Source organism: Papio anubis, chromosome 9 (genome assembly GCF_008728515.1).
Source record: "Papio anubis isolate 15944 chromosome 9, Panubis1.0, whole genome shotgun sequence".
In the NCBI taxonomy this organism is placed as follows: domain Eukaryota; kingdom Metazoa; phylum Chordata; class Mammalia; order Primates; family Cercopithecidae; genus Papio; species Papio anubis.
In genome coordinates, this window is record NC_044984.1 from 122,364,842 (window position 1) to 122,378,857 (window position 14,016).

A 14,016-nucleotide genomic window follows, 5' to 3' on the forward strand; every position below is an offset into this window, starting at 1 on the left:
GGTTTCGTCTTTTAAGTCACTAAACTTTCTGGGATTTCTTAAATTGTGTAAAATATACATAACATAAAAATTTACTTTTTTTTTTTTTTGAGACAGTCTCGCTTTGTCACCCAGGCTGGAGTGCAGTGGTGCAATCTCGGCTCACTGCATGCTCCACCTCCTGGGTTCACACCATTCTCCTGCCTCAGCCTCCTAAGTAGCTGGGACTACAGACACCTGCCACCATGCCTGGCTAATTTTTTATATTTTTATTAGAGACGGGGTTTCACCATGTTAGCCCGGATGGTCTTGATCTCCTGACCTCGTGATCCGCCTGCCTCAGCCTCCGAAAGTGCTGGGATTACAGAAGTGAGCCACCGTGCTTGGCCAAAAATGTACTCTTTTAATCATTGCTAAGTGTACAGTGCATTCACACTGTTGTGTAATTGATCTCCAGAACTATTTTCATCTTGCAAAACCAAACGCTATTCCTATCTCCCCTTCCCCCAGCAAGCACCATTCTCCTTTTTGTCTCTATGGATTTGACCATTATATGTACCTCATATAAGAAGAATTATACAATATTTGTCTTTTGTGATTGGTGTATTTCACTTAGTATGATGTTTGAACCAGTTGTATTTTGTCATATTTAATATATGGAACCTTGGCCTGAGGAATAAAGCAAGTGTTTGATTTTGTTGATATAAAATAGATTCCTTTCCTAGAATTCTAAGTAGTTCTACCCATGCAAAAATATTCAAATGCTTTGTTTCTTACTTCCTCTGCAGTTTTCTACTACCCTGATTTTTAGTGCATCCAAGGGGCTGATGATAGCTAAGGATAATATGCCAGAGAACCTCTGCCCACTGGCAAGCCCCGGGAAACCTCTCCTTGTTGTGTTAAGTCTCCGAAATCAGGCACTCTTACCCATGCTGAGTGTTATCTAGACATAATTTCTCTCTAAATTCTATTACTGGCCTTTGGCTGCAGACAAATAAGTTAATTCACATCCATGTCAATAACTCAGTCACACTAAAATTGAATCAATGAATATAATTAGGACTCCAAGTATGCTGTAATTTGGCAATGATGGTACTCATAGTGAGGTGGTGAGATTAATCACTGGGTGTTGTAAATGAAATGTGCTGGTTCACAAAGAATCCAGCACGATTTCCCTGGCTAGGATGAAGGTTGGCAGTCACGGGTTTTCCTGGACAGTGTCGGGCCCATACACTCTGGGGGAGCCTGAGTGCGCTACCGTGAAAAGATGCAAGCGTGAAGAATGTCCTCCATCACCTGGAGATTCAGGGTCAAATGAGTCAGTGTTCTGTTTTGGCTGCTCAGGTTTTGGGGGGTGCTAAATGTCTTTACCAGCCCAGGAAACCTGTGGTCCCCCAACTATCCAGTACAATGGAGGAAAATTCGAAATGAAAATACCTCATGCAAACTCGAAAGCTCATCCATGAAAAACTAACAACTTGTTCTGCACATGCATCTTCTCAATTTGGTTTTCTGGTTTACAAACCCACAGCAGATCAGAAATAGCAAGTTACAAAATGAAACAGAGCAAAGTATACATGAAATGACAATGGGCAATGAGGAAACTCTGGAAAATAACACAAACACAGCAGACGTGGGACCTCCAAGAACATCTCCGTTTGGGTCATTAAATGTAGGAGCAAATAGCTCTACAGACTGCAGCAGGTCTTATGTTTATCTACAAATTTCACCACCACACACACCACACGCTTACAAACATAAGCAGGTCTTATGTTTATCTACAAATTAAGAAACATGTTCGTAATTACGATGTTCAGGTGCCCTGAAGAGACTGATAATCCTTGTAGTTTATGGAGTCAAGGGATGCAATAATATGTTTAAGCACAGTTCTATCTCCCACACATATTAACGGGCTCATACATGGTTCTTAATATGTATCAGGCATTATTATCTAGCATTTGACGGTGCTCGTTTCAGACAAAGAAAATGAGGCTCAGAGAAATTAACTAACTTTCTTAAATCACAGGGTCATTAAGTAATGAAGCATGAATTCAAACCCCAGCAGCCAAGCCCCAACCCTGCTTTTAAGTACCACAACACATAGCTCACTTGTGACACTTCCAGATAGCCAGAAGCTTTCTTCTATTGGAAACACATCCTACTACCCTCTAGAATAAAATTATTGGAAATACGTCTTTAAAAGGAAACTGACTAATGTAACTCTTTGGAGCCTGGGGGAGCCTGTGCTATTCTCATTAAGCATGAGTATTAGTGAGTTGATTTCAAAGTTTATTAAATGAGTAAGTGTGGGAAACAAATTAGGAAAGAAACTATTCAGAGGAATAAAAATGACAGAAACAGAAGTTTTAAGGTTATAATGTCCTCATGTTACAAAGCATGTGTCTGTAGGCTGATATAGGTCCAAATATATTGAATTCCTATGGACTGATGGTTTTGCACACACATTAGATCTCTTTTGGAAAGAATAAACGCATACATTTGATAAAGAAGTTTGGTAGTAGTAAAAGAGATTGTGCCGTTGAGTGCAGGTGATTGTCACATTCTGTGGTATAAAGATAACCAGCTATGGAGTAGAGGGCTGGATTTGATTGCTGTCTCTACTATTTGTAAGCTCTTTGACTTTGTGCAAGTTAACTCCTTGTATCTTTCATTTTCTTATCTGCAAGACTGGGAAAATGGTAATATGTGCTTGCCAAGTTATGAGGGAGGATTAAATGAATTGGTCTTCATGTATTCCTTAAGACATGGTACTAGATCAGAGTTGGCAAGCTCTTTTCTGTAAAAGGTCAGACTTTGAAATATTTGCAACATTTCTGGCTACCAGGACAGAACTGCAGCCACTGAATTACAGAAGTCTTTTCTTTTCGTGGGAAAATAGCCATACAACATACAGAAATTAATGAGCACAGTTGTGTTACAATGAATCTTCATTTACAAAAACAAGCTGTGGGTCAGACTTGACCTCAGGACTGTGGTTTGCTGACTGCTTCACAAGATAAATGAGGGTTAATATCATCAAAGGATTTTGATGAGAAGTCATTGGCATACTATATGAAAAGTATGTGGTACAGTATCTTGCCCGTGAAAGGTGTTTAGCAAATGATAGTTATTATTGTAAGGCAGATACTTTATATGTAACCTAGAAAATTACATATGGCTTTCCAATCATCACACCCTCTGTCCTAGCTTCTTAATTTTCATCAAGGAAGGTTAAGAGACAAGGTTAACTTAGCTAAAAAGTAACTATGTGCAAGAATAAATGTAAGCAAAATGACAGAATTTGGTTACAGTTCCAAGATTCCTAGTTCAAAACAGAATAGGAAGAAAGGCTAATTTTCTCCTGATGTGGCCTTCCCTGTCCTCGCAATATGTCCCCAGAAGGCTGTAGACCCTTTCTCCTTTATAAAACATTAAATGTGACTACCTTATATCAGTAACAGGTGTATTAATGGAGGTGCCGATGGCAGTCAGGAACAGGCTGAATGACATGAATTCTTCCCTTCATAAATGGGCATCTTTCCATGAAAGCACAACATCATTTGTTGAATGTCAAGTAGACTAGAATTTCAGACCTGGAAACATTTGCCTTGAAGCATCAAAATAATTGAATACTGTAATGGCTCAGCACCTGGCTTAAAGTTATAATACCAAGATTTACATTATTCTTAGCCACAGGCATATTTTTCACCAGCTTTTAACAACCCACCTCCTTTTCCCCTTCCCTCCCACACAATAACTGGGATGACTTGTCTAGATCTTAGGCAAAAATTCACTTAGCACATCAGCTCCTGGAAACCAGAAAAATAGGGACATCAACCAGCAAAGATGCATCCTCATTTAATAGAGCTTGAAATTACTATAATCTGTAAAGTACAGTGAGAAGAAGAAGTTTCACCTGCCTGCACATCAGTCATTGATTCTCCATTTGACTTGGAGGGACTCTGAGGGACCGACCTGAGCCTGAGAAGAGGCAAGATTCCCCTTCAAGGACACACTGGGAACTTACGGACCTCTTTCTCCATGGTGCAGAGCACAGAGGTAATTACATAATTGTCTGTTCAATTACTTTATTCAAGAATCACAATCTCAAATTCCATAAGCCACCAGAGAAATGGCATCAATGAATGAAGCAGTTCATTTTAGGGACTTCAATTAACGGAAAGGGGTGTGTCCCAATAAAGACTCATACAGTCAACTGTTTCCATGCTGGCATACCCCACTGTTAATTGATTTCCCACATTTTCAAGGCAGCAGGAAATGTCATTTTTAATACTTTTATTTTTGGCTTTACAGAATTACTGCAAAGATAGTACAAAGTTCCTGTAAATCCAATGGGGATACCCAGTGCCCCTATCATTGACATCTTACATTAGGATAGTATATTATTATTAATTATTATATATTAGTATAGTATTATACATTAGTATAGTGTTATACATATGCATAGTATGTGTGATATACATTATTCATTACTATTAGTGCTACTAATAATTATTATACATTAGTATGTATAACAATATATATTAATAATATATATTATACATATGTATAGTATTATACATTGGTATTAGTATTAGCAATAATTACTATATGTTAGTATGGTATATTATTAGTATGGTGTAGTTATTATTATTAACTGAAGCCCATATTTTAACCAAAAGTATAAATGGTAAATGTTCTGGTATTTAAATATTGATCACTGTGATAGGCAGAATAATTGATTCCCTCAAAGATGTCCCAAATACATAGGCAGAATAATTGTTCTCCAAACATTTCAAAGGCTTTCTAATCTTTGGAACCTATGAATAGGCTACCTTACATGGCAAAAGAGACTGTGAAGATGTGACTGAGATAAGGGTTAAGCTAATGGAGAGACTGGGAGCTTGTCCTGGACTATTCTGGCGGACCCACGGGAATCACACATGTCCTGTTAGAAGGAGGCAGGAGGGTCAGAGTGAAAGGAGCTGTGATGAAGGCAGCAGAGATAGGACTGATATGGCCATGAGCAAAGGAACACTGGAAGCTTCCGGAAAAGGAAAATGCTCACGAGATGGATTATACCTGAGAGCCTCAGAAGAAATTGAACCTTGAAGATACCTTCAAGGGATAATGATGTTGATGATTCTCTTGCTAGTCCAAAATTATCTTTGTTCAGATTTCAAATCATGAGGCACATGTCCCAGGGGCCCAACCTAGACAAAAGAAAAGCTTTGTAGATAAAGTCTTATTAAGAGAAATCAGAATAGGCCATTGAGGATTTTTCTTTAGACCCTTGAAATTGAACAGACTGACAATACACTCTGAAACGGTGCTCTCTCTGCTTGCATAATTTTCAAAAGCATAGTCACCCCATCTGTAATGACACTTCACCTGCAAACCCAGTAAGACCCATTTTAGATTTCTGAACTGGAGGATAATACATGAGTGCTGTTGTAAGACTATGCTAGTGGTAATTTGTTGCAGCAGCAAAAGGAGCTAATACAATACAGGCATCAATTCAATGAGAAAGAAATACTCTGTTCCATCAAACAGAGACTCATCCACTAGGCCCCCATTGTGCAGAGGGTGCATGTCTGCTGTGTGACGCTAGTCTTAAAGGGGACCGAGACTGTGCCCCCTCTGTATCTCAGACCTTAAAACAGCACTTGACACAGAGAAAAGACTCATTATATATGGATTAAAGTAATGCTTTTTAGCCCTTGAAGAACTGCTATATCAATGGTTGTCTTTGATATGCTATGCATTCTTTATTCTTCTTTGGCAAGAAGTGTGAGAAATATCAACTCTATTTATCTCTGTCCACTTAGGGCTCCTGAAGTACTTATCCTTATTTCCAAGCAACTTTAAGTATGTCTTTGGTTTCTTATTATGGAACAAAATGAGATACATACTTAACGGTTTGCAGATTAAGTATCATTGCAGATGGGGTGACTATGCTTTTGAAAATTATGCAAGCAGAGAGATCACGGTTTCAGAGTGCATTGTCGGTCTTTCACTTTCAAGGGTCTAAAGAAAAAAAAACTCATTGGCCTGTTTTGATTTCTCTTAATAAGACTTTAATTGTGAAGCTTTTCTTTTGTTTGGGTTGGGCCCCTGGGATAAGCGCCTCATGACTTGAAATCTGAACGAAGATAATGTTGGACTAACAAGAGATTCATCAACATCATTATTCTTTAAAACTCTCCAAAGCCCAGTGTGTTTGCACCATTAGACTTCAGTTTTCCTCTGCAAAGAGAAATCAAAGGCGATATGAGAAGACCACACACACACACACACACACACACACACAAAGCACAGAAATGGGAATCTCAGGATCAATGCATTATTTTTTTTCCCAGAGAGGTTCTGATGGGAGAAAGGGCTTTTCTGCATCTCTTTCCCTACATCTTGCCCCTCCTGCCCACCCTTGTCCTTTCCCTCTGCACAAACACATTGTAGACCCAGCCATTGGACACCACTGCCTGTGTTTTCCCTGTTTCCTCTTTGACACCTCAACCCTGGCAAGGAAGGCATAGCCTATGCCATCCTGGGTAATTATAGTTTGAACACTTTTCCCCCCAAGTCTCATGTTGAAATGTGATCCCCAATGTTGGAGGTGGGGTCTGGAGGGAGGTGTTTGAATCATGGCGGCAGATCCCTCATGAATGGCTTGGCGCCATTCCTTTGGAGATGAGTGAGTTCACAGAAGAGCTGATTGTTGACAAAAGCCTGGTCTCCTCTCACTCTCTCACTGTCTCGCTCCTTCTCTCTCTTGCTCCCACCCTCCCCATGTGATGCACTGGCTCCCCTTAGCCTTCCACCACGATTGTAAGCTTCCTGAGGCCCTCACCAGAAGCAAATACGGGCACTATGCTTTGTGTACAGCCTGCAAAACTGTGAGGCAAATAAACATCTTTTCGTTATAAATTAGCCAGTCTCAGACATTCCTTTTTAGTAACGTAAAAATGGCTTAACACTCTAAGCCTGTTTTGAGCACATTCCATTGAGGTCTGCTCACAGGTGATTGTCTCCTCCACACACCCCTGTGATCTGTGCTGTTGCTGTTGGTGCATCCCTCTCATGATGTCGCTGCTGTGGACACAGCCTGCGCCCCCTCCCCAGAGTTATATTTCCATAGACCTTGCTCTTCCTATATATTCCAGAAGCAACTCAGTTGGGGTGTGGCCAAGAAGGGTGACAATCACAGAAATGATTTCTCTCTTCTGCCTCCTTCAGGAAAATCTGGGCTCCAAAATCTGCTTCTACTGATACCTGGCTGTGGCCAAGGTCTTTCCACCCCTCCAAGGCCTCCATTTTTTTATCTTCATAAGACAGAACGATCCAACCTGCCTATCAGTATTGTGAGTGTATCACGGCTCCCCCGAAGTCCTGCAAGTTCTTGACTGCAGGTTCCCAGGAAATGGCAGATGTGACTAGCAGTGATTCATTCATTGTTTCATTAGTCAAGCCAGCTTCCCTGATGATCTACTGGGTGCAGGACTCTGGCATGGCAGGCTGTGCATTCTGCCCGTGCCCAGTTCACATTTCAGCCCTGTCTTTTGCTGCCTGGGTGAGCTGGGCTGAATTACAGATCCTTTGCACTTCAGTTTTCTCCCTTCTAAAATAAGTGCTACAGTGGCATTGCCCTCAGAATTGTTTTGCAAGGAAATCAAGGAGTGTCTTGCCTAATGTGTGCAAGACACATAATTGGCCCTAGAAAATTTTAGATAATAATAATGCCACTATTACATTTATCGAAGGGCTCAGACAGTGTGAGTCCCGAGCTGTGTGTTAACCACTGCAATTATTGCTAGTAATGATGTTATTTTAAACTTGTTTAATTATTCCTATATGTACACAGTAGTGCACCCTTATTTGGGGTTTAACTTACACTGGTTTTAATTACCAAAGTTCAAAAATAGTAAGGTATTTTGAGATAGAGAGAAACCACATTCATAAAACTTGTGTTACAGTATATTGTTATAATTGTTCTACTTTACTATTAATTATTATTGTTAGTCTGTTATTGTGCTTAATTTATACTTTTATGATTTTAATTTTTTGTAGAGATAGGGTCCTACTATGTTGCCCAGGCTGGTCTTGAACTCCTGGCCTTAAGCAATCTTCTTGCCTCTGCCTCCCAAAGCACTGGAATCACAGACAAAAACCACCATAAACAACTTCCTAATTTATAAATTAAACTTTATCATAGTTATAGATGTATAGGAAAAAACGTACTATATGTAAGGTTTACACTATCTGCAGTTTCACACATACACTGAGGGTCTTGGACTGTCTCTTCTGCAGATAAGGGGGAATGACTGCATACACATATATGTGCTTCTATGTGACTATACACATTTAGATGCAGGAGTAGGTGCAGGTGAATACAGGTACGGGGTATACATAGACAGACATAGAGATGTGTTTTTCCTCTTCAAAGAGCAAGGACTTAGGAGAAAACAGAACTAACAAACTGGAACATAGATTTGAGGAACTTGCCCAGAACACAGAGAGACAAAGCCCTGAAAAATATTCTACAGAAGATAAGAGACATGAAGGATAAAATAGGCAGGTGTTCCATAAGACGAGAGAAGAATGAAGAGGAGCAGCATTTGAAGAGCTGAATCTAAGCATCATCTAAAGTTCATTTTTGTGAAATGCACCTTCAGATTCAAGAATTTACATCAAAACCCCAAGCAGAAGTTTTCTAAGCCTGTGTCTAGATAGCACTTGGTGAGTCAATTCAAGCAAACTTTAAAAATACAAAATAGTGGCCAGGCACAGTGGCTCACGCCTTAATCCCAGCACTTTGGGAGGCCGAAGCAGGCAGATCACGAGGTCAGGAGTTCAAGACCAGCCTGGCCAGCATGGTGAAACCCTGTCTCAATAAAAATACAAAAAAGTAGCCAGGCATGGTGGCATGTGCCAGCTACTTGGGAGGATGAGGCAGGAGAATTGCTTCAATCCAAGATGCTGAGGTTGCAGTGAACCGAGATCTCACCACTGCACTCCAGCCTGGGCGACAGAGCGAGACTATGTCATATATGTGTGTGTGTGTGTGTGTGTGTGTGTGTGAAAATAATAAAAATTATGATAAATTTAATGATGATTAAATTTAAAAATATTAAAAATCAAATGACGCTAAAATTCCAAGTAATAATAATATATAATTCTAACAATTTGGCATTGGATATTTTGTTTATGGTGGTTAAGTACATATAATTTGAAATTACATTACAGTGCCCTAATATTTAGATTAAAAAAAAATCAAGCATACTACAAAAGTCACTTAAAGATAAAATTATATATGTCCTTTTCAGGGACATGGATGGAATTGGAAGCCATTATCCTCAGCAAACTAACGCAGAAACAGAAAACCAAACACCGCATGTTCTCACTTAAAAGTGGGAGCTGAAAAGATGAGAACACATAGACACATGAGGAATAACAACACATACCGGGTCTTGTTGGAGGGGGAGAGTAGCGGGAGGGAGAGCATCAGGAAGAATAGTGAGCGGATGCTGGGCGTAATACCTTGGTGATGGAATGATCTGGGCAGCAAACCACCACGACACACGTTTACCCATGTAACAAACCTGCACATCCTGCACATGTACCCCAGAACTTAAAATAAAAGTTGAAGAAAAAAATACAATGATATAGACAGAATACAAGAAAACTAATGGAAAAAGTATGTACAATACATGCCAACCAGGGAAAACCTGGTAAGGTTTTATTAAATGTCAGAGAAATAGTATTCTAGGCAAAAATGTTCTGGATACAAATAGAATACTAAATAATGACATAAGAAACAACCTACGAGTTTGTGAGAAATCTAAAATTGGAAGTAACTAAGAACACAATTTAAATGTAAGTTGCTGTATGTACTGTCAGAAATATAAGGTGAATTTAACAAATAATTTTAGGAGTAAGAAGGTTTATCATACCTTACTTGGAAGCTGATGTGCCAAACAGATATAAATGAGGAGGAAAAGCAATAGATGAGCAAATTTTAACTAAAGGACTTATTTAAATGAAAGAATATGCATTTCCTCTAAACACAAAATATCATTTCTAATGATATAAAAAATCTTTAAACAATTAATATAAAACAAAACACTTTTTTGAGCAGTTGATTTCATCCATATAGATTCTTTTTATTTATTTATTTATCTAATTTGTATTTTAAGTTCAGGGGTGCATGTGCAGGTTTATTATATAAGTAAACTTGTATCATGGGGGTTTGTTGTATAGACTATTTTATAATCACCCAGGTATTAAGCCTAGCAGCCATTAGCTGTTTTTCCCGACTCCCTCCCTCCTCCCATCCTTCACCCTTTAGTAGGCCAGAGCGTGTTGTTCCCCTCTATGAAGACGTTTTTTGTTGTTTTTTGTTTTTGAGACAGGGTCTCACTCTGTCACCCAGGCTGGAGTGCAGTGGCACAACATTGGCTCATTGCAGCCTCCACCTCCTGGGCTCAGGTGATCCTCCCACCTCAGCCTCCCAAGTGGCTGGGATTACAGGGCCATGTCATCACACCCGGCTAATTCTGTATTTTTTGTAGAGATGGGGTTTTGGTATATTGCCCAAACTGGTCTCGAACTCCTGGGCTCAAGTGACCCCCCTGCCTCAAACCTCCCAAAGTGCTGAAAACACATTTTTAAACCAGAAAAATATTAAAAGCAAACCAAATCTTCATAGATTTGGGATTTATGTAAAACAAGAAACTATAATACAAATGAGAAACATTTAGAGTTGAACCACAATGAAAACAAGGTCTACAGATCCTGGCACAGGCGCGGAAACGATGTGTAGAAGACACATCACCATACATGTGTTCTGGAGTGAGAATTTTAGAAAATAGAACAAAAGAGTAACAGTGAGTAGAGTAAAGAAAGCAATTAGAAATAGAGAAATTAGTTCAAAGGAAATCACAGGAGACATTGAAAGAACCAGTAAAACCAACATGGAATCTTCAAAGAAACCAAGGAAACGGCAAACCATTTGAATGATCGATCGAAAGAAACAGTGTGTGTGTATGTGTGTGTGCGTGTGTGCATGTGCTGTGCGTGTGTGTTTAATAAAGGTAAAGACAAGAGAAGAGACAGCCATAGATAAATTATCGTCTTTGGAGAAGATCAGAGAGAGTTTTCCTCCTCATTCTCGAACTTCCTTCTCAGCTTCAGTAAGAATGGTGACTCTCTTGCAGGGCATGTGGGAAGGAATTAAACTTCAGTTTTGTTCAGCCTTTCTAAAAAACAAATAAGTAACCGCTGTATGAGAGACAAAGCTAATAAAATGTGTGGCATTATGAAACAATTGAGATCACATCTGATATGAGGAAAGGAATTAATTGTTAGAAAAATATGCAAACACTGGCCTTTGCAAACTTATCTCTACTGTAAGAACCTATAAAAACAAGGGTAATGGTGTCAGAACTTCTGAGCCAGCATTAATGAGTTTCCTATTTTTTGTTTTTGTTTTTGAGACAGAGTTTCGCTCTTGTTGCCCAGGCTGGAATGCAATGGCGTGATCTCAGCTCACTGCTACCTCTGCCTCACCGGTTCAAGCAATTCTTCTGCCTCAGCCTCCCAAGTAGCTGGGACTTAAGGCACCTGCCACCATGCCCAGCTAATATTTGTATTTTTAGTAGAGATGGGGTTTCACTATGTTGGCCAGGCTGGTTTCGAACTCCTTACCTCAGATGATCCACCCGCCTCAGCCTCCCAAAGTGCTGAGATTACAGGCGTGAGCCACCACACTCAGCCTATTAATGAGTTTCTGACAGAAAATTTGTCTTGCAACCAAATCAGGTTGCGTGTGGACTTCCCCTTCTTGGTGACCTTCCTACGCTCACGTGAACCTGCATGTGCTCTGGTGCCCACACTCTGCCCTTTATGTATTAGTAGGAGCACAGCTTTCATGGTAGAGATAAAGATTGAAGAAGAAGGGATTAGCAAGACTTGAATGAAAAGAATTTGGTAGTAAGAATAATTTGTAAAATATCCTATCTGATCATTTTTACAGTATCAAATTTGGTCCATTTGCTGTTATGTGCAGAGGCTATACAGAAGTTTGTTTTTCTGAACAAGAAGGATTTATAAAAAAGTAATTAACATTTATAATAATATTGTTATTATTTTAAGTGCCCATTAGGCCAGATGTCTAAAAAATAGTTATAATTTATCTCCAATCTTTACAAAATCACAGCAAGGGAGATACTGTTATACCCATTTCACAGATGTAAAAGCTTGAGGCAGTCACTAGTTATAGCAGAGCCAGGATTCTCAGCCATGTCCCTCCAGAACTAAAGTCTAGCTCTTTAAGATTCATTGTTATCTTTCCAATTAGAGGGAAAAAATGTGTAGACTGACAGGTGACTTCTCAACCAAAATCATTGAAAGTATCTCAGCAAAAATATCCTTTAAGAATGATAGTGAAATAGACTTTTCAGACAAAGAGAAACTGTCTTTGTTACCAGAAGACCCACATTAAAGAAAATATCAAGGGTTGTTATTCAGGAAGAATGAAATAATCCCAAATCTTGGCCAAAACACACACACACGCACACGCACACATACACACACACAAACACACACATACACCCCAAAACAACAATAACAAAAAGCCAAGATGGAATTAAATCATCAAAAAGGATGAATATGCAGAATGAATAATGACCACATAAAACAATAACACAAATACAAATTATCACGTGAGAAATTTAATGCACACATAAACAGAATTAACATGCATGGCAAAATGGCATTTAATTCAAAAAGTGCGTAAATGAAGTTAAACAATTCTAAGATTTGTGCCTTTTCCTGGAAAAGAAGAAAAGCCACAATTAATGCAATCGTTAATATTTCAATTATCCATATTGTAATCTTTATGATAATCACTTAGAGTAATATTATTTATAATTTCCTAATTCATAGGGAAAATATGTAAATAAACATTTTCTAATTTGGAATAAGAAAAGACAAAACAGGCAAGACAAACAGAAAAACAAAAGCAGATTAAGCTGACAGCCCAAATATATTAAGAATTGCATTACGTATAAGGAGACTGAATCTAACAATTAAAACAGAAATAAGCATCTCTTTGGATTAAAATAAAATTATATTTATAGGAGATTCACTTAAAACAGAGACAGAGAAAGACTGAAAAAATTAGACCATGCAAGCTATACCGAAGAAAGATTTTGTGACCAGAAAAATATCTGACAAATTAGTCTTTAAGATAAAATGTACAACTAGAGATAAAGAGACTTCGTAAAAGTTTAAAGTCATTGAGAAAATAGAATGATTCTCAATGTGCTTGCACCTAAATAGTTTAGCCTCAAAAGGTGGTTATTTTGGGTGACATTGATTATATGCTTCTATATGTATTCTGCTTTATGTTTTTAAATCTATGTCTATTAGTCCGTTTTCACACTGCTGTAAAAATACTACCTGAGACTGGGTAATTTATGAAGGAAAGAGGCTTAATTGACTCACAGGTCCACATGGCTGCGGAGTCCTCAGGAAACTTACACTCATGGCGGAAGGCGAAGGGGAAGCAAGGACTTTCTTCACGTGGTGGCAGGAGAGAGACGTGTGAGTGCAGGAAAACTGCCATTTGTAAAACCACCAGATCTCATGAGAACTCACCCACTATCATGAGAACAGCATGGGGGAAACCATCCTCATGATGCAATCACTTCCTTCCCTTGACACATGGGGATTACAATTTGAGATGACATTTAGGTAAGAACCCAGAGCCAAACCATATCACTGTTTTTTTTTTTTTGGTTTTTTTTTTGTTTTTTTTGAGACAGAGTCTCGCTCTGTCGCCCAGGCTGGAGTGCAATGGCGCGATCTCAGCTCACTGCAAGCTCCGCCTCCCGGGTTCCCGCCATTCTCCTGCCTCAGCCTCCCGAGTAGCTGGGACTACAGGCGCCGCCACCTCGCCCGGCTGGTTTTTTATATTTTTAGTAAAGACGGGGTTTCACCATGTGCGCCAGGATGGTCTCGATCTGCTGACCTCGTGAT

The 14,016-nt window shown here is 39.2% G+C and overlaps 1 long non-coding RNA gene across 2 annotated transcripts in view; it reads left to right on the plus strand.

The window, feature by feature from the left end:
- Nucleotides 1–276: 276 nt before the first annotated feature.
- The window catches only part of LOC101000764, a 41,539-nt gene continuing 27,799 nt past the window's right edge, over nt 277–14,016 (plus strand). For both annotated transcript variants that reach the window (XR_635281.4, XR_635280.4), the window contains exon 1: nt 277–4,038. This is a non-coding gene — a long non-coding RNA (uncharacterized LOC101000764). The remainder of the gene's footprint in view (nt 4,039–14,016) is intronic.